At 41.2% G+C, this 18,851-nt stretch overlaps 1 long non-coding RNA gene across 1 annotated transcript; it reads right to left on the reverse strand.

Moving 5' to 3' along the window:
* Positions 1-554: 554 nt before the first annotated feature.
* Positions 555-9,390, reverse strand: LOC135920158 (uncharacterized). Its single transcript, XR_010570185.2, has 4 exons — positions 9,034-9,390; positions 7,816-7,867; positions 6,562-6,751; positions 555-5,482 (listed from the first exon to the last, which is right to left on the reverse strand). It is a non-coding gene; the product is annotated as an uncharacterized lncRNA (long non-coding RNA).
* Between the last annotated feature and the right edge of the window lie 9,461 nt (positions 9,391-18,851).

Consider the following 18,851-nt stretch of genomic DNA (forward strand, 5'->3'; position numbering starts at 1 on the left):
ATGAAAGCAAGACAGTTCTCATTACTATTAAACTGGAATCAATAGCCAACCAAGCAAAACAGTCTTAAATAAACATCCAATATGTAGCCTGCAGGTGCATATGCATGACACTGCAATGCAACTCAGAACCATAATGAGACCCAAAAATATTATGTAACTCATGTGGAAGTTCAATTCACCACTGCACAGGTCTCTAATGTCAAAACATTTATAAGTTAAACCTATTTCACTGTTCTTCGAGACGTGTTTTTATTTAGAACTTACCATTTAACATTTTAAGCAAGTAAGCTACACATGACAAATAAAGAAGGCCGCAGTTATGTACAAAGGAGATCCAGATAATCAAGTGCAATAAAAACAATATTCCAACTTAGATTCCATAATCTATGCGTTATACTATGCTTGCTGAAAACAACTGGTTGGCAATTGATAATCCAATCTAACAGTAAGAACAGCTGTCTTACCTTATGGTACTCTTTCTTGTTGGCACGTTTCCCCCACAACTTGTGCGTGTTAGCGTCAGTTGAAAATTGATCTGAAAAATACCACATTAAAAAGTTGTGCATCAATTTTATTGTCATACAACATGCAACAGTGTATAAAAGCTTCACAACAGATAATATTACAAAAATAAATAGAGCAAAATTTATACTAATTGTTTATTTATGTTGACAAACATACTTTTCAAGACGAAGTATAATAGCTGACAGACAATTTCGCAGATTGCAATAACCACTAATACAAAACTTGCCATAATGCAAACACGCTGACAAAATATGTAGCACAGGTAGCTGTATTTTGTTACGGCAAAGATAGCACATGAATAATGAGGACAAGGGAGGTAGCAGAACACATAAACTATACCCAGCTGCATGCATGCAGCTGTAACAATACACATGGTGCACCAAGGTCCAAAAGAAACAAAGAGGAAGATGTGAGGAAGGCTTCTTTTACTCATCACAAGCTATCCTGTAAGAGCAGACAGATTATGCACTGGCTGTAATGTACCCTCAGCACATACGTAAATGAGTTCCATTAGGTGCCACATTTACAAATCACTCATACAATGTTCTTGTGATTGTCCTTATTCCGATTTTTAACTTGGAAAGCATGACTGAGTTATGTAATGCTTCCCTACGGCTTCGCACATATGCAGAAAGAAGTGTTTCTATAAACACGGGAGATCATGGAAGGATGACTGACACATACTTCTTTTAATTCTTTTGTCTTGGTCTTTATGATTATCTACCACAGTAGTCTTTTGTAGAGTGAAACACATTCAGATAATACACTGTGGGCAACAAAGTGTGAATACCTGTTCTTGATTTCTACCTTTCTCAAGTGTCCCGCTAAGGTAAGATTGGTGCAAAAAATTGTCTTCCCAATGTATGCGTTCCCACGAAACAGGAGCAGATGATAAGCCACATTAATGGTGCGTGAAATAAAACATCTGTTCTTAACTTACCACTGCCATTCCAATCTGGTGCGATTTTCTGCTTTGTTGTGTACTCTAGCACAGGTGCTACGCAGTTCACTTGGTGCCCAAAGCAACTCTCACACTATAGCAGGATGTCAATTTTGTTTTTCAAATTCTAAGCGAAACTCAGGTTATGGGGGACAATTGTAAACTTATAGTTTTGCTTTGTATCTTCATAATGTTGTAGAGCAGGGTAGAAAGCAAGAACAGATATTTATAATTTCGTTTCCTATTGTGCATTGCATGGATATGTTTCAATGAATGATAAAACTACTTGGTAGATAAGAGAATTAACTTCGAAGTCTACCATATCAGTAACTGGAAATTTTATGTGTAATTGAAATTTTGTGATTCCCAGTGATGAAGAAACAGTTTTGACAAAATGTGCCAAGGCAACTAAGTCACTCATGCTCACAAAGGAAACAAAATAAAAACCAAGATTGCAATAAGTTCCAACTTGCAACCTAAAGTGAGACACCTCACATGACTGACTTATGTATTTACTGAGCATAATTTACATCTAGCGCATAATCTGCTTGTACAAGATGACGAACAATTAGTTACTGTTGCTTTCTCTCTGGGGCATTTGGCTCTTCTGAACACATGCACATTGTGTGGCAAAGCTGCGTGGATGTAGCTGGGCACAGCTGTTATTCAGCATCAGTATGTTTTTATGGTCCTGTACTATTATCATTGTAATTTATAATTACCAAATAGCCTAACTATTGGGTTGATCAGCTCCATTTTAAACAAAACATACTGACAGATTTCCCTGTTTATTGCTAACAAAGTGATGGGTACATCATTTCAGATTTCAAGAAACAGCTGTGGAACAGAACAAATGCTGAAGACAGAAAATCTACAATGACCAGTACCTTCTTTATTAAATGCCATGTACTAGCTCTTTCTGCAATGAATACCATTATTACCAAAAATTGTAGCCTGAAAAAATAATTGGGAAATATTTATAAAAGTGACAGAGATTAGAATTGCACGTTAATTACAAATGTCTTCTTAAACAAAATCACAATAATTGAAGTTTCATTAATTTTAGCAAAACACTGACATCCCATTATTGAAGCTAGTCAGTGCTGAAGGTATTGTTAGTTTGTAGGAGTCCTCAGACTGGCAGCTCTGAAATATTTGTCACCATACTTGGTGGAACATGCTTTGCTCTTTCGGATATTACTTTGCCAAAAAGCCTTCTGTAAGCCTTGTAGGATGATCATTACTTTTTGGGTATATGTATATCAGAACTGGTGCTAGTCTGAGTTCTTACAAAGTAGACGTTATTGAGTACTGTAATTCTAATGCCTGCCACAGCTAAAATTTATGTTAGGGAAAATTGTCGCACTGTCATGAAGCAGTTATGTTCAATAATTAGAGGCAATCACCGTTGAAACACTCAGTACAAAACACAAATATATGGAGTCAAAATTTAAATGTCCAACAAAGTCACGTCTCATGTCTACATTTCACAGAACTGTCTTTTTTTCTGTTAGTGTGCCAATACCAATTGCACATTCACAAACATTTTAGTATTGCACTTCTGGTAAATGCAGGAAAATTCACCGTCTTTAACAGAAGCCCTTGGGAAGACAGCCCATATTCGCTTCGACAAGAGGACTTGCCTTAAGCTTTGCGTCGCTATGTTGTAGGTCACTGTAGCAAGGGGAACGTTTTGCTGATTGAATATTACTCGAAATATTTTTATTATTTGTACTAGAGGTTTCAAAAGAGAGCCAATTGTAGAGTTCTTCATGCAGATTTCATATATTCCATTAGTTTTTGTTTAGCTGCTTCTTGAGTTATGTCCTATACAACGGCAAAATACATAGTGATATTTGCGGGCACTTTCTTGTGTATTAAATTTTCACAAAAAAGCAGTGTGCTGCAGTTAACTCAGCTCCTTGTAGACTGCAAGGTGCCAATATCTATTCAAACAGCACGTAAAGTTACTAGAAGTATGCAAGATTAGTAGGCAGGCAGGCAGGCCTGCTACTAAAATTATTGAGAATACTTCAATAATTTTTTTCTCACAATAGCATGAGAATAACCTTGTGCTTTATAATTGTCCTATACAAATTAAATTTGGCATACATACTCTTCAAGATAAGCAGAATACCAGTATCTAATTGAAATTGCAATCTAAAAATTATTTAAAGTGGCCTAATATTTTTTGCATAATTCCAGTAATTGTACAAGCTGTTTGGATAGGTATCGCCACTTTGCGGTATACACCTAGCTAAATAAGATACAGCATGAAACCATTTGCGAAACTTTTACACACAAGTGCCCATAAAGATATATTGCCACTATGTAGGACATAACTAAACACCAGCTACACAAAAACCAATGACAATTCAAATCTACATAAAACTCCCTATGAATACCAGTACATTCAAATTTCTAGTACAAATTTAAAAAGTTGTTTCGAGGAGCATTTCCCCTTAATAAGTGGGTGTCAGTGTTTCTACCAAAGGGTTACAAAATGCCTTGAGGCATACCATAGGGAGTTTTATAAATAGCACACGCATGCATCTGTCTAAAAAGTCCCATGCCCTGCTTGCATTCCTTAGACATTTTTCTGCATTCTGTTGTATGTCACCGTTTGCATCCCTTAACACTGAGGGCGCAAAACCGAAAACCAGCCTATTATACACTTAATTTTTAGCCTGTAAAGGGGTTGTATGCGAATGGGGGCAGCCAACTCTAGCATGAGAATAAACAAATATTTGTTCTCGCATTAATGAAACCAGTCAAAATATAATCTCGCAAATCTAGAAATGAATGCACAAAGAACCTTGCTGATTGTTACATTAGTGTCCCGAACAAGATCTTCTGATGTTTATAATTCCTAGTTTTATTCACTTTCCTCTAGTAACTGGGCTTTGACCTAGAATACTCAGTGTAGGAGACTAACCCAGGCCTGGAAGCCAATATTTAAATCTGAAATGGACATTCATCCCCCGACCACATGGCACTGCTACGTCATCAGAAGAAACATGCATCCATGGACATATAGTCTGTAAAATTATTTTTACATGATCTGTAGCGTTACTCTTGCACTAACAAATTCTGAAAATTAGGAAATACATCTGCTATTTAAAGCACTGCTGCAAAACCGTGTTTGAGAAATGCAATACTCAAAAGGTGTAATACAACCAATGTGTGCATGAAACCTATGCTGCCTTTGACATTCATCAGTGTGGCAAATAAGCACTGAGAAATGCCAAGGGTATCATAGCTTTCGTGTCTCAAGCCTTGTATGCGAGTACCAGTATCTTTGCAGTGAAAGAAGTCACATTATTACCAGACTTATGAGGGGAACCAATGTTTCTCTAGTTCAATAGTTTCTTTCTTGTGCTCCTATATCCTTGAGTTTTTAAAAAATAATGGGTGCTTGAAATAAGTACTTTATATTGCTCTTAAATTTATCCTACACCAGAGCCCGTGTTATGTTACATTTCTTGAACACATTGCAGTGCTGTAGATTATCAAAGGAAGAAAAAATGCCGTAAGTTCGTATTTTAGCCTTCCATACAACAAGAATTAATAACCTATCAATTACACCCACAAGTACGAAAGAACTATGAGAAACGGGGCTTAAAGGCAGGTATACATTAGAATAGCAGGGGCTGATGGTGAGAATTCTAAGAGAAAGGAACTATTAAAAACTAGATACTAAAGACACATATGAATTATAACAGAAATATTTACAAAGAATTTGAAGAGACAAATAGAATGTCTGTTCAAATCACTCCACCCCAACATTCATCCATGGTTCGATAAGTGATCACAGCTGGTGATGCTGTTTGGATAGATGGTAGGTGAGGCACAGCTGTGAAATAGGTAGCACATGTAGAGGGGTCACCAAAGGTTGCACAGCAGGTTGCCTTGATCTCCGGACTCCCTCGACCCTGATGCGTTGAGCCTGGTTATACGTCGTTCGCAAGAGGCCTGGCCCGAGTGTGCGGCATGGCTTGGGTAAAATTTCGAGGCAACCTGAAAAACACAGATTCATATATTTAGCACCAAAATATTCTGTACCATAGGGCAAATCTGAAGTTTACCATCTGCACATAGCAGATGATGAAAACAGACACAAGTCACCAGACTCAAGGTATATAAATGTGCAAAAGTGGAACTGAATGTGAAGAGCTGCTTATAGGATGGAATCCATCAATTTGTCTTTTGTGGATCAATAATAGTATCTTAACATAAAGTCAAGTGTACATGACCCTCCCTATTTGTGTAAGTAGGCTATTCTATACCAGCTGTTCCAACCTGGCACACAACCACTTGGAATTTCTTCTTGAAAACTGAGGGCCTTTCAATATAAAAGAAATCTCAATTTCACGCAATACTTAAAGCAAAAAAAATTTTTACTGCCATAAACATTATGTCAAATTTATGTCATTATGTCAAGTATGCATCATAAAGTGGCAGCCAAAAATTTGGTTCTTTCATTAAGAGGGCCAAATTTTTAACAACGAAGAGAGGCCTTACACCAGAAACTTGACTGCTTATTAGCCACTGCTCAGTTTATTATGGCTGATTAAAAATGGACAAAATGGCTTATTAACTTTATTTTCACAAAAGTGACCTACAGCAAAAACTGCAAATTTATGCAATCCATGTGTTTAGGACTTGTGCTGTGTGCAAGAATGGTATCAGAAAGATACATTATGCAGTAGTGCACAGAGGAGGATGAACTTGGAAAAGAAGACAGTTTTGGTGTACGTTTATCGGCCTACTTACCATTGAGGCAGCCCTAGTAAATTTATGCCAAATACCATGTATGAGAGTACATTGTATTCTTTTTAAATTGGTAAAGCTTTATCAAAGTAGTTTTTGTGTTAAACAAAAAAAAAATTGTGCAAGTGGTCTCTTGCAGTTTGAAAATTTGCATCGCATTTCGTCTAATACACATAGCCTCTTGGCGGCTAAGACAAAATGCATGGACTTGAGAATCCCTGCACAGATAGCAGAGAGTCTAATCTACTTCGAAGTTACGTCTTTCATTGCTGAGTGACTACAAGCCATTTCACTCAAAAAGACGTCGCTTAATTACAGGTATTTACCTGAATCTTTCTGTCGGCTGTCAGCCTGCTGGCATCATCACTAAGGCTGCCAACTCCCTAGTGGACATAGTCGGGACATGGTGGTGGCAGGATGCAGTGGCAGAAGCCACCAAAGGCTCCCAACTACCTAGTGGACGTAGTCAGGACAGGGTGGTGGGAGGACACAGGGGTAGGAGCCGCCAGAGTGTACCTGCAACAAATTTGCACAAATGTTCTTAGTCCTACCATGACATGATTTACAATAAAACTGAGCTGTCTGTGTAACATGGCTACCAATACAAATAAAGGTAAACAGTTAGGTCCTACGACACAACTAGAAGCCCGACAAAAAAAGAAACGGTACTTATGTTTATGAAAATCCAAGCAATGAAACAAAAAATGTGTAACCGGTTTGTGCATGGAAGCTCGGTTGAAACCTGAGCTCATACCATCAAGTGATCTGCTAGACAACTGCAAGCCTGCCACCTAAATATGTCATTGTAAATTATTTTTACATGCATTATGTTAAGCTGCATTAATACAAGTTCAAAATCTCTTAATATAAGTAAATCACCAAGCTAATTCAATTAACAAATTCCAGTGGTCGTTAATGCAACAAAGTGCAAGCTCGGAATAAAGCTGGCTAAACTGGGCAATGAAAAATAACAATGTGGTTCTCTACATCTTGTTTTCCTGGCTTTCGCTTTAGCACTGGAATATACAAGAATTTTGACATTCCTCATATTTCACCCTGCTAATTTTTATGCCATAATGCATAATACTTCAGCAAGAGGAATAATGCTTTCTTTCAACCGTAAATAGTGATAGAACAAGAAAATTCATTGGAGCCAACGTTTTGAGAAAAAAAATCTCCTTCTCTTTGTCAAAATATTGGCTCCAGCGGTCCTTGTTCTACGGCTCTTCATCAGTTCAAGTCTCTTGTCTTCCTGTGTACCTCTGTACTTTCAATGTTATGTCAATGAAACTGCAATAACGGATCATTAGTAAATGTAGCTGATGAGGAACTTGGGTTTGTTGGCAGATAACGACAGAGTAATTGCGCAATATAAAGATACGGACAAAGGAGGCTTGTGTGTGTTGTCTCCTCCAGCCATGTCTCCCCTTTGGGTGATTACTCTGTCTCAATGTAAAACTGTTACCCTTTGCACAATAATAGTACAATGCATAAAGACAGGAAAGTGGACACAAAAATTACAACAAATAGCATCATATGCTAATGAGATAAGCAAAAGTGCCTGCTACGATTTGTCTCACCCATAACGTGCTGGTAAATGGTGACTTCTGGCTGTTGCCATTTCTTGAATACCTAAAATAAAATACATTTCAAAATTATAAAAATACACAGGACAACAGCAGTAGCCGAGGACATAATGCATTGTTTAGTACAAAAAGGTAAACTAATCTCCGATACACGGCAGACGAAATTTCCTTTATTATGTTAGTAGAAAAATACAACACACTTCATTTCATTCAATACTGTCAGCCTTTCTTGCTATAAGAAAAAAGGTATTTCTGCATGGAAGCAGCAAAATAATAAATGGCCTTCTACTTTTACAAAATATGTTGCAGCGACTAAGCCAACTACAGCTGTAGATACTTAAAATTGTTGTATGCACATTACAATAGCCAAGACAGGATAAACTTGGGTTCATATGCAGCTCACTGGAAGGTACAACTTTGCAATCAACTCATTTCTGTTGGGCAAATATACGCACTAACATAAAACTACACATAAAAGGACCTTTTTTTTTCATAAACCACCGGAATCAATATAAAAAATCCAGTAGCAATAGTACAATTTCACCACATAACACAGCCAGGTTTTGTAAGCGTAGTAGGATTTACTATATAAATGTTGCAGCATATTCATGCTTTTAAATTTTTACAACCGTGAAAATAAAGATTACGTAAAAATATTACATTATATATAGGCTTAGATTGTGAGCTAATGTGTTTTCTACTTACAGCCAAATGCACAAAAAATTTGTTCTCTTTCAGCGCTTTGAAAGCGCTGTCTGTTCGCTTGTGCATGCAGCCGCTTAACTGCTCTTAAAATATGTGTGCTGCCACATCGCCTGACGCTACCATACATCGTTGTAGCGCTTTTATTATTCGCGGCAATATACCTAAAGCACTTGTAAATCTTCAGAATGCACAAGCTGCCCTTTCGATTACCTGTCTTCGCAATGCGAAAGTCACACTGGTGCTAGTATTGTATCTACACTTCAAGTTACGCAGTACTTGATATTCTACGGATTTTTCGATGCGACAGGCCACTCGTCACTAGAGTCGTTAAGAACGGTGTTTCTCCTGAGGCTTCCGTCTGCCAGTAGTATTTCCGCCTACATACGCGCACGCATGCCTAAGAAACGTCTGTGAACTGCCAAGAGAAACATGGCGCAAAATGTAGCCGTACCGGAAGGGCCGAGTACGCGCCGTTTGTAAACTCGGAACAAAAGCTGATATGCTTACCTGAGACGTTAAGAGAAATATGGCACAGGTCACTCCCCGCTCGTAGTCGGTCGTATGCATCTGGTCGTCTCTGTCCGTTGCGATCTCCCACATCACAATGAAAGATGCAGTGCAAACCGCAGCACTTCGGGCGCTTGTGACGGTCCGGCGATGTCGGCAAAGACGAAATCGGCGATACGCTGTTGCTCGCGGCGGTCCCCTCGTCGCAATCGCACAGCACGGACAGAAGCTCCCACCGTAACTTGCCACAACGCTTGGTTGCAGTCGCCCTTAACGCAGCGATTTCAGAACCACTCAACGACAACGTACTAGCGCGTGATGAAGCACAAGTTCAAAATGGCGTCATGCTATTGACGGCTTCGGCTTTGGATCATTTTGTATCTGCACAACTGGGCAAAACAGTTGCGCTAGTTTCGGTTTTGTTTCCTTGCGTTGAAATAAAAACTGTTTTGCTCACTGATAATTTTATGTCACTTAAGTAATGTTTACGAATGAAACAGCCATCAATTTAACACGCGTCTTGAAATACCCGCTACGTTCACTTGGCAGAAGCAAAATTTTCTCGTCCGAGTGTGGTTGTGTTTTAAATATCTATCGCTGGGCTGTCGGAGCGTGCTAGAAGTGTGAAGACGCGGCGTAATTGTCCTTAATTTGCTTAGCTATAACGATGCGGCTGCCCTTGATTTCTGTCGAGTGCAGTTTGCTCTGATGTAAGGTAGAACTACAAAGCTGCCCATGTTACTGAATGATCTAGTGCACCTGAAGCTGCCAGAACTCCGGTATTTCCTCCACAAATTCTTGCGACTGTGTGCCGCTGTCACCAAATGCGAGCGTGTAGTCATTTGGCGGAGATTTAGCAGCACATTTTCTAGAACCATCGTTCACCGCTCTATCACGACATGGCGAAGCAGCGTGGTTCGTCCTTAGTAAAATTTTCTATGTATTGCGAATTTTGCGATAGCAATTATATGGACACAACCGCCGAAATATATCTGTCGGTGTTAAAAATTAAATTATGGCGTTTTACGTGCCAAAACCACTTTCTGATTATGAGGCACGCCGTAGTCGAGGACTCCGGAAATTTTGACCGCCTGGGGTTCATTAACGTGCACCTAAATCTAAATACTCGGGTGTTTTCGCATTTCGCCCCCATCGAAATGCGGCCGCCGTGGCCGGGATTCGATCCCGCGACCTCGTGCTCAGCAGCCCAACACCATAGCCACTGAGCAACCACGGCGGGTATCTGTCGGTGTTGCCGTGAGCTTACGTATAAAGTGCGATAAGATCCTATCCTGCTCCGTTAGCTGTGCGCATTAAAAGGAAGTGTACGAGGGCGAGCCGAGATGTATAGTGCCTGGATGGGTGCCCCAAGTATCTATAGGTGGTCACGTGATAAAACGCGCGCAAGCCGGCAAAAGGAGGCGCTGGTTTAGCACGCTTCTCCTCTGGCCGTTGCTCTAGCCCGGTCTGGCGCCACTCTCGATCTATCTTGGAGATAATTTCCGATGGGTGCAAAGCGGGGAAGGGGGGGGGGGGGAGGGGAAAGGCGCTTCTATATCGCCATTTCAAGTTTCGGAGACGCTTTGAAGGACGAGGCAGCAGAAGCGTTCTGTCCGCTCTGTTCGCGCCCTTCATCACGCCGACGCTGTGGCAGCGAGTGTTCGCGGTCATTGAGTGAAATCTGTTCACGTTTGCACGTGCGCGCGTGACCCCGTGCTTGCTAATTTACGGAGTAAGCGATTGTTTACTGCAGTTTATTCAGGTGATGAAGCTACGAACCTTGGTTCGTGCAGTGGTTCATGCAGCATTGGGGGGAAACTGCTATATTTTTGTTTTTAAATTTCTGGGGGGTTCAAAAGCAGTGCTGCGTACGCTAATGTTTGTTTCTGGTCGCGGAACGCAGCGCACTGCGGTAGCCCAGTGGCTTTGGTGTTGCGCTGCTGAGCTCGAGGTCACGGGTCCAATCACAACCGCAGCAGTCGCATTCCAATGGGGGCAGAATGCGAAAACGCGCGTATATTGTGCATTCCGTGCACGTTAAATAACCCGAGCTGCTGAAAATAAATCTGCAGTTTTCCATTACCGTACGCCTCATAACAAGATCTTGATTTTGGAACCTAAATCCTCAAAATTTAACTTTATACGTAGCGCAATTACATTTACAATCGACACTGTTGAGTGCGCCTACTGAACTTGTTATCTCGTTGCTGTGCTCTCTTTAGTAGCCAATGCTATATTTTTTAGATTTACTTATGGTCAGAATCCATTGTGACAAATCCGGGTCTTCCTTAGCATAGGAAGCCAGCTATCGCTTAAGCGTGTGAGATATTAACAAACATGTTCAAGGAAAATCGATATTGAGAGTTCGATGTAATTGCAGAACATGACAAGCTTGACGAAAGAATGATACACCGCATGTCGGTAACATGTCGGTAACATCATTTCAGCATCAAACAAAACACTCGGTTTTCTAAAACGACACCTTCGTCTTGCCCCACCACATGTTAAATTGCTCGCGTATAAATCACTTATAAGACCCAAATTAGAATATGCATCCCCCATCTGGAGCCCACATCAAGCATATCTAATCACCGCATTGGAAGCTGTGCAGAATCGTGCTGCCCGATTTATTCATTCCTCATACTCATATGACGTCAGTGTTTCATCCTTGAAAGCTACATCCGGACTGTCACCCCTCTCTTTTCGTCGTCGCATTGCTAGCCTCACCTTTTATCACAAATTCTTTTATTCTCCTCTCGATCAAGCACCGTATATCGCCGCCGCATCACGAATATCCCACCGCACCAGTCATCCCCTTCAAGTTGCCCGCCCACTATCACGTACTACTACGTTTTCAGCTTCGTTATTTCTTCGAGCAGCCATGGACTGGAACGGCCTACCCCATGACATCGTCGCCATCGCTTCAACACCTGCTTTTCAAGAACGCGTAACAGATCACCTTCAATGTTAAATCACTATCGCTATTTGTTTTCCTCACTACAAATGTAATCCCACCCCTTATGTAACGCCCTCTGAAATGGGGGCCTTTAAGGAACAAAACTGAACTGAACTGATTACAACCAGGACTAGGAACCCGAGGGCCTGCCTAAAACAGAAGACGTTATCTGGTATTTCTTCTCCTGCATTTTAATCTTTCTCTCGCCAGACTCATCTCGAATATCAGAGGAGTCGCAATCTTGCACGACGACTCTTCGCGTCCTATTAAGAGTCAAACGACCCACACACAAATGTTGACTCTTGTTTTGTGACTCTACCCGCGCGAAAATGGGTCTTCGTAAGAAAAAAGAGAGTCAAGTTGCTGTGACTCACTTTTTACTCTCTTTTTTCTTAGAGTGTGCCACGGCATGCTGCTGTCAAAAAATAAACCAACATTTCGCACACAGTCTACACTCCCAACAGGGGTGCTTGTACATGAAACACAGTGCTGATCATGATAGAAGTATACTGAGATGTTTATTGCTGTGATCTTTAAGACATTTCTAGAATATATTAATGGTGTCTTATTTATTTTTACATGAATATAATTTTTTTTGCTAACCAGTGCATTACAACTATGTATTGTATTTTGCACGGTGCCCACAGCGTTTTCATAATTTGAATGTTTTGTTAATATTACCGTATCGTCTGTATGTTGGTAGATAGTCCCTTTAGAAATTACTAGAGGAAGCTCATTTACGAATATGTTGAATAATAAGGGTGATAAAATCGACCCCTGGGGGACACCGGCTGTAAGCCTTTGCTTGCTACTGACGCTTTTATTGTCAGCCATAACTACTTGCGCCCTACCACACAGGTAGTTTCGCAGTACGTTGTGAAATGGTCCTCTGAATCCCAACAAAATTAGTTTCGCCAGTAGAATGCTACGGCTCACTGTATAAAAGGCTTTGGCTATGTCTAGGAATAGCGCAGAGGGGAATAAGTTGTTTTCGAATGCGGAATATACTTCATCTGAGAATTCTTCTGACAGGGTTGCGGTACCACGATTAGCAACAAAACCAAACTGACTGGGCGACAAAATCGATAACCTAGTTAAAGAAGACGTCATGCATTCGTACAGGAATTTTTCGAGTATCTGGAAATGTACCGGCAATACTGAGATTAGTCCATAATTTTCTATCTTATCTTTGCTGCCTCCTGTATACAGCGGCGTAACGTTTTCAGTTTTCAGAATGTGGGGAATCACTGCGGTTTCTAAAAAGCCAATAAGTAGAAAGAGCAAGATGTCTGAAAGCACATCGAAGTTTCTCCGCAGAGTGCCTATTGATATGCCATCTATATTGCTGGTGATTTATTTTGCCTAAAACTAAAACTAATCCTTTTTAGGTCCGGCGTTGATGAGCTAGGCAAAAAAAAAAAGAAACGGCGCCGGCAAAGATTCCTGCAACGTACAATGATTTCCCTGTTGTAAGAAAGCGTTTTCAAAAGTACGCGAAAAGAAACAGTTGTATGCGTTAACTACCACTGTTTTGTCATCTGGAAATGAGTCACCGGGATTAGAAATCCCACACTGCGTCCTCTCCTAAGATAATTTATTACTAACCATGTCGCGGGACTTTTGCGTGATTGGTAAAACTTTTTCCAAAAATTGTCTTTTCGCTGTTCGCAAAACCCCGACTACCCTGTTTCCGGCCATCTCATATTAAGCTTTTAATCCTTCCTTTACAGGAACACGTCTTCAGCGCTTCCACAGCCAATCTCTAAACAATATGGCACGGATAATACCAGCACTATGTCAGATAGCGTTATTTCTGCACTTCTTTTCACAGTATGTGTACTTAGGCGCTCCAAGTGTTTAAGTTTATTGCAGAACTTTTCATATACGTTATCAACTGCACTGCCATCAATCAGCAAAGACCAGTCGAAATTACAGATGTGTCGGTCATACATTTTTGTATTAATGATTTGAATTTCCATTTTTTTTCTTCCTGCCTTCCCAGGCAAGTGGTGTTCATCAACTAAAGAATGCTTCGAAAGGCGGCACGCTGCAAAATAGTGGTCAGCTAACCTTGCGACTTATGACGCAAGCAGCCAAGATGCACGCACCGCAATGTGGTCTATGCAGGACGCTACTATTCGGTTATTCAAACACTCTTCCCTAGTCGCGGGTGATTCATGCTGGATTCGAAACCATAAGAAGAAGAAAAAAAAAACGCGGATAAGTAATCGGGCACATTATTTGACGTGACAGGTAACGTATTTTTGTTCAAATATCCGGCTAAGCATAACTGCACAGCTGAACCCAATTTGCCCCGTATTTCATTCTGCTCCGCCAAGAATCGCCTCACACAGTTACTTGGTGAGACGATTTAACGCAAGGATGATTAACTCGGTATTTGAAATATTTGGCTTTATGTCCAGGCATTCCGCATGAAGGATTGCAATAGCAACTCCAGACGTAACTTACACGTGACGAACAAAAACCGCTATACCACCTCTTCGACCTCGTGGCCCTCGGGTCACGAGACGTAAACGATAACCACACAGCGTAAGCATATCGGCACATACGTGTGACACATTCATTTCAGTGAGAACAACGGCGCCAAAGTAATTGCTAGCTGCTTCCGCTATCTCACTGAACGCATGCAACGCATCTTTGAAACTTCTAAAATCAGGAACCACACAGAAACTAGAGGACATGATGCTTACACAACCTTAGCAATATCAGCTGACCTGATTACTCGGAGCAAAGGCGCACCTTCGTCCTTCTTACAAAAATCCTGGCACCTTTAACCAAGGCGAACATTTACCGATTCTCCTCAGACACTGTTCTTGCACGCCAAAACAAAGCAAGATTTGCTTTTGTCAAGCTATCGTTAAAAAACAACTTGGGTAGATAACCATTCTGGCATAGCCGCCGCAGTTTTACTCCTCGTGATTCAAACCAAGCTTCTTTCGCTGCTGCAGGAGTGAACCGTATCACGGCTGTCGGGATCGATTTACGTTTATTAGGCACGCAATGCACCACCTGTACATCAGTGCTTGAAAAGCTAGATAGCTATAGCTGGATGGCTACCTCTGATAAAACATGCCTTAGGTTTTCGTTTTGCTCCAGTGGTAGGCCTTCAATTCCCAAGTTAGCCTTCATATTGTACTCTTCGTTCTCATTTTGTACATCCTGCAAAAGCTCAAGCTGTACTGCTTGGGCCTCGGCTACTTCCTTCGAGGGAACAATTTCTTCTTCCTGGGCCTTCTCGCGCTCTTTGTTAGCTTTTACCTTGTCCACTACTGAATCGTACTGCTTCGACACAAATGAGACCGAATCCTTATGTTCCTTAAAACTCATGGAAAGCTTAGTAAATTCAGCCTTCAGCAGAAGTAGGGAATCCACTTTTGCAGGCAGAGTTAATAAAGAAGCAATGCCCTCTTTTATTTCTTTGAGCTCAGAAGCCAAGGATGGCTCAACAGAACTGCCGTTCCATGTTTGGCTACACTCCATCTGCGATGCTGATACATCTCACTGCCTGCGTGCTTGACAGGTTTTGCAGACCCAAGTGGAAGCCATGTTTGCATTCAACGCATAACATAAAACGACCGTCCTCGGGTAACGCTCTTTGATGAGGATGATGACGATGATGATGATGATGATGATGCTTATTGCCACAAAAAAAAAATGCAAAATAACACAAACAGGCCTGTCTAAGCCTCAGTTGGCTTGTAGGACTGTGCCTAGGAATATGATAGACATGGCAAGAAAAAGAATGCATAAATTGATGAGACATGTAGAATAAAGAAAAGTTAAATAATAATAATAATAATAATAATAATAATAATAATAATAATAATAATAATAATAATAATAATAATTCAATGGTGTTTAGTAATGTGGCCAGGAACAACCTCGAGGCGCTAGCGCATTCGGCAAAGCAATGCACAGGAAGAATAATGCAAGCGCTCACACACACCTACTCACATCCCCACGCGCGCACGAATAAAAAAAAAAAAAACTTCGCGAATACATATTTTACCGGAGCATAAAATGTGTACACGAAGAGAATACAAAGCAAAGGTGGAGAAACAGAAACAGGATTACAGAATGACGGAACGCACAACAGGTATGAGAGTTCTTGTTCAGGTATTGAAATACCTCTGCACCTCCTTTCAGGAAAATATTAAAATTAGGCATGAATATATCCAGGCACTCTGAATGTCACCTGCTATCTAGGTAGAGGGTCACAAAAATCGGAAGGCTGGAAGGCGCGCTGTTTAATGCACCTTTCTGCGGTATATAAGAGCGCACATCAGAAAGAATGTGCGAGCAGCAGACTTTTCCATGTGGAGAAAAAAAAATCCGATTTGTTCCGTCTACAAGTGAGGGTAGGTAACGTGAATGACCGTTAGCTCTGTGGAGCTGGAAGGCTTTCAGCAGAATCGATGTTTAAATATAGATGTGAACTTTTTTTGCAAGCTTTCGAGAAGTTCACAATTTGGCCTACAAGTGCCGCCCCAAACGACGGAGTCGTATTCAAGAACTGGAAGGCATATGCTCCTATATAAGGCTACAAATGGGCCAGGTTGTTTGAAGTCTCTCGTCATCCGACATACTGTGCCGAGCGTTCGAAATAGTGCACGCTGCCTCGTCTGTTGAGCGTGGGGCAAGAAACTTAGAGATCTCTCGAAGTACACTCCGAGGTCCTTTGTGCCCTGAACACTTGGCAGGAGAACGTCTTTAACGCTATAGAGAAATAAAGCCCTGTTAGTCTTCCGCATCAGGCTTACAACTTGCCTTTTTGATGCATTAATGACCAGCGTTTTTCCAGCGTACCATGACGCGAAATTCGCAATGTCCTTCTGAAGAACGGCGCAATCATTAACATATTTTAACCGTTTGAAAAGTTTCGCGTCATCAGCATATAACAAAATTGAAGAGTTTTGAATGACTGCCGGACCGTCCTTAATAAACAGCGAGAAAAGAGGAGGGCCTAGGACAAACCCTTGAGGAACTCCACTCGTAACAGCATAAAGTTGTGACGACGGACCATTTACGCTAACGTAGCAGTACCGGTCGCGTACGTAGCTTCTAATCATTGGTGCAATAATAATAATAATAATAATAATAATAATAATAATAATAATAATAATAATAATAATAATAATATAAAATAATTGCAAATGCATTACTAGAGGAAGAAGGAGATTATGGTTTTGAAGTGATAGACCTAGCAGTGCATTAAAGCCTTGGTTAAGCCAAGGAACTGACGCTTCTTACCGAAATAATCTTGCATGAAATGCGATTCGGAATTATTAAAAGCTCGCCCAGTTGTTCATTTTCACCGCGATACTTGTACCGAGTTTTGGAGAAATGAAGCAAGAAAAAAATACAAATACAAAAACAAAAAATAAACACAGACTTCAGCATTCAAGAACAGAGTCATGGCAAAGGTCGTGGCAAATGCGCCCGGCTGCGACGGTGGCGGCTTCTGCATGCGTAAGCGAGTGAGCACACGTCTGTGCGTGCGTGCGTGCGTGTGCTGATAGCTCCAGCCGACAACTGTCCCATTGTTCGTGTTGTACCGTGTCGGCGCAGGCCTCTCCGCACCGTGGGAGTCACACGGCGGCGGCGCCGGCCGCGTGTTCGAGTTGATCGGCCCCTGCTATGCTCCGGTGTCGCTGGTGCGTGGCGAGATCACAGCAGCGCGGTCTCCGAAAACATGAAAGAACACGAAAGAAAGAAAGAGAGCGCGAATGAAGGAATGAATGAAGAGAGCTCTTGCCCCTGGCACCGGCGGGTCTGGCTAAACAACGACTCGCACCACCGTGCTCGCAATTCGTCATCATCTCTTGGCTCGGCGAAGAGTACGTCTCTCTACCGGGACGCGCGCGGACCCCCCGCGAAGCGTGGAGAAATCGGCGCCGGCATTTGTTTCGGCTCCCGCGCGGAATCGAGTCCGTGTTTGCCTTTGCCCGGTCGAGCCACAAGCAGGAACTGCGCGCGCGCGTCTCCTTCGGGACGGGCGTTTCATTTTTGGCGACCAGTTTTCAACGCTCTTCCCATGTTGAAACTCTCACTTTTGTAACAAAATTTTGGACCGCGTAAAGAAGCATCTACTCTAGGTGTGTGTATATATATACATATATATATATATATATATATATATATATATATATAATATAATAATAATAATAATACACCCCTAATATAATAATACACCCCTAATATATATATATTAGGGGTGTGCGAATATTGAAATTTTCGAATACGAATCGAATACGAATAAGGAGAAAAACTGTCTTCGAATATCGAATCGAATATCGAATATATGTGTAGTATTAAAAATTGCAAAACAAGGTAACAATAGATTTATCACCCTTTTAAAAATAATGTTGCATTTTACGAGGCTGCTTCAGGTTAAAGAGGCACTCATTATAGGTAATGCACTCAGGTAATGTCAGGTAATGCTCTGTCAGGTAAACGCTTGTTACAGATTATCGCGAAGGAAAATTGACTGCTCAACATGTTCAGAAAGTAAGGGCTCTCTATGCACTGTGACAACATTTGTCCGGGTAACATTTTCTAGGTGCATATTTTATTGCGCATACTTACAAAGCCCGAAAGTACATCATATATTGTATGAAAGAGCCCTGGAATAAAGCTTGGTAAAAAAAAATTGAAACTGATCATGTCTCACGGGCCTGAGGCAGATAGACTGGAACAGAGCGTACACATTCATAGTAAGGTTCGTTACAGCACTTAAGATCACAGGGCTGTAACGCTGTGTCGTCGTTTTGCACCTTCTTTTGTCCCTGTTTTGTGTTGCGCTGTAACGAACCTTACTATGAATCCCAACAAACTGGCCCAA

This window comes from Dermacentor albipictus, chromosome 2 (assembly GCF_038994185.2).
Source record: "Dermacentor albipictus isolate Rhodes 1998 colony chromosome 2, USDA_Dalb.pri_finalv2, whole genome shotgun sequence".
Classification (NCBI taxonomy): Eukaryota; Metazoa; Arthropoda; class Arachnida; order Ixodida; family Ixodidae; genus Dermacentor; species Dermacentor albipictus.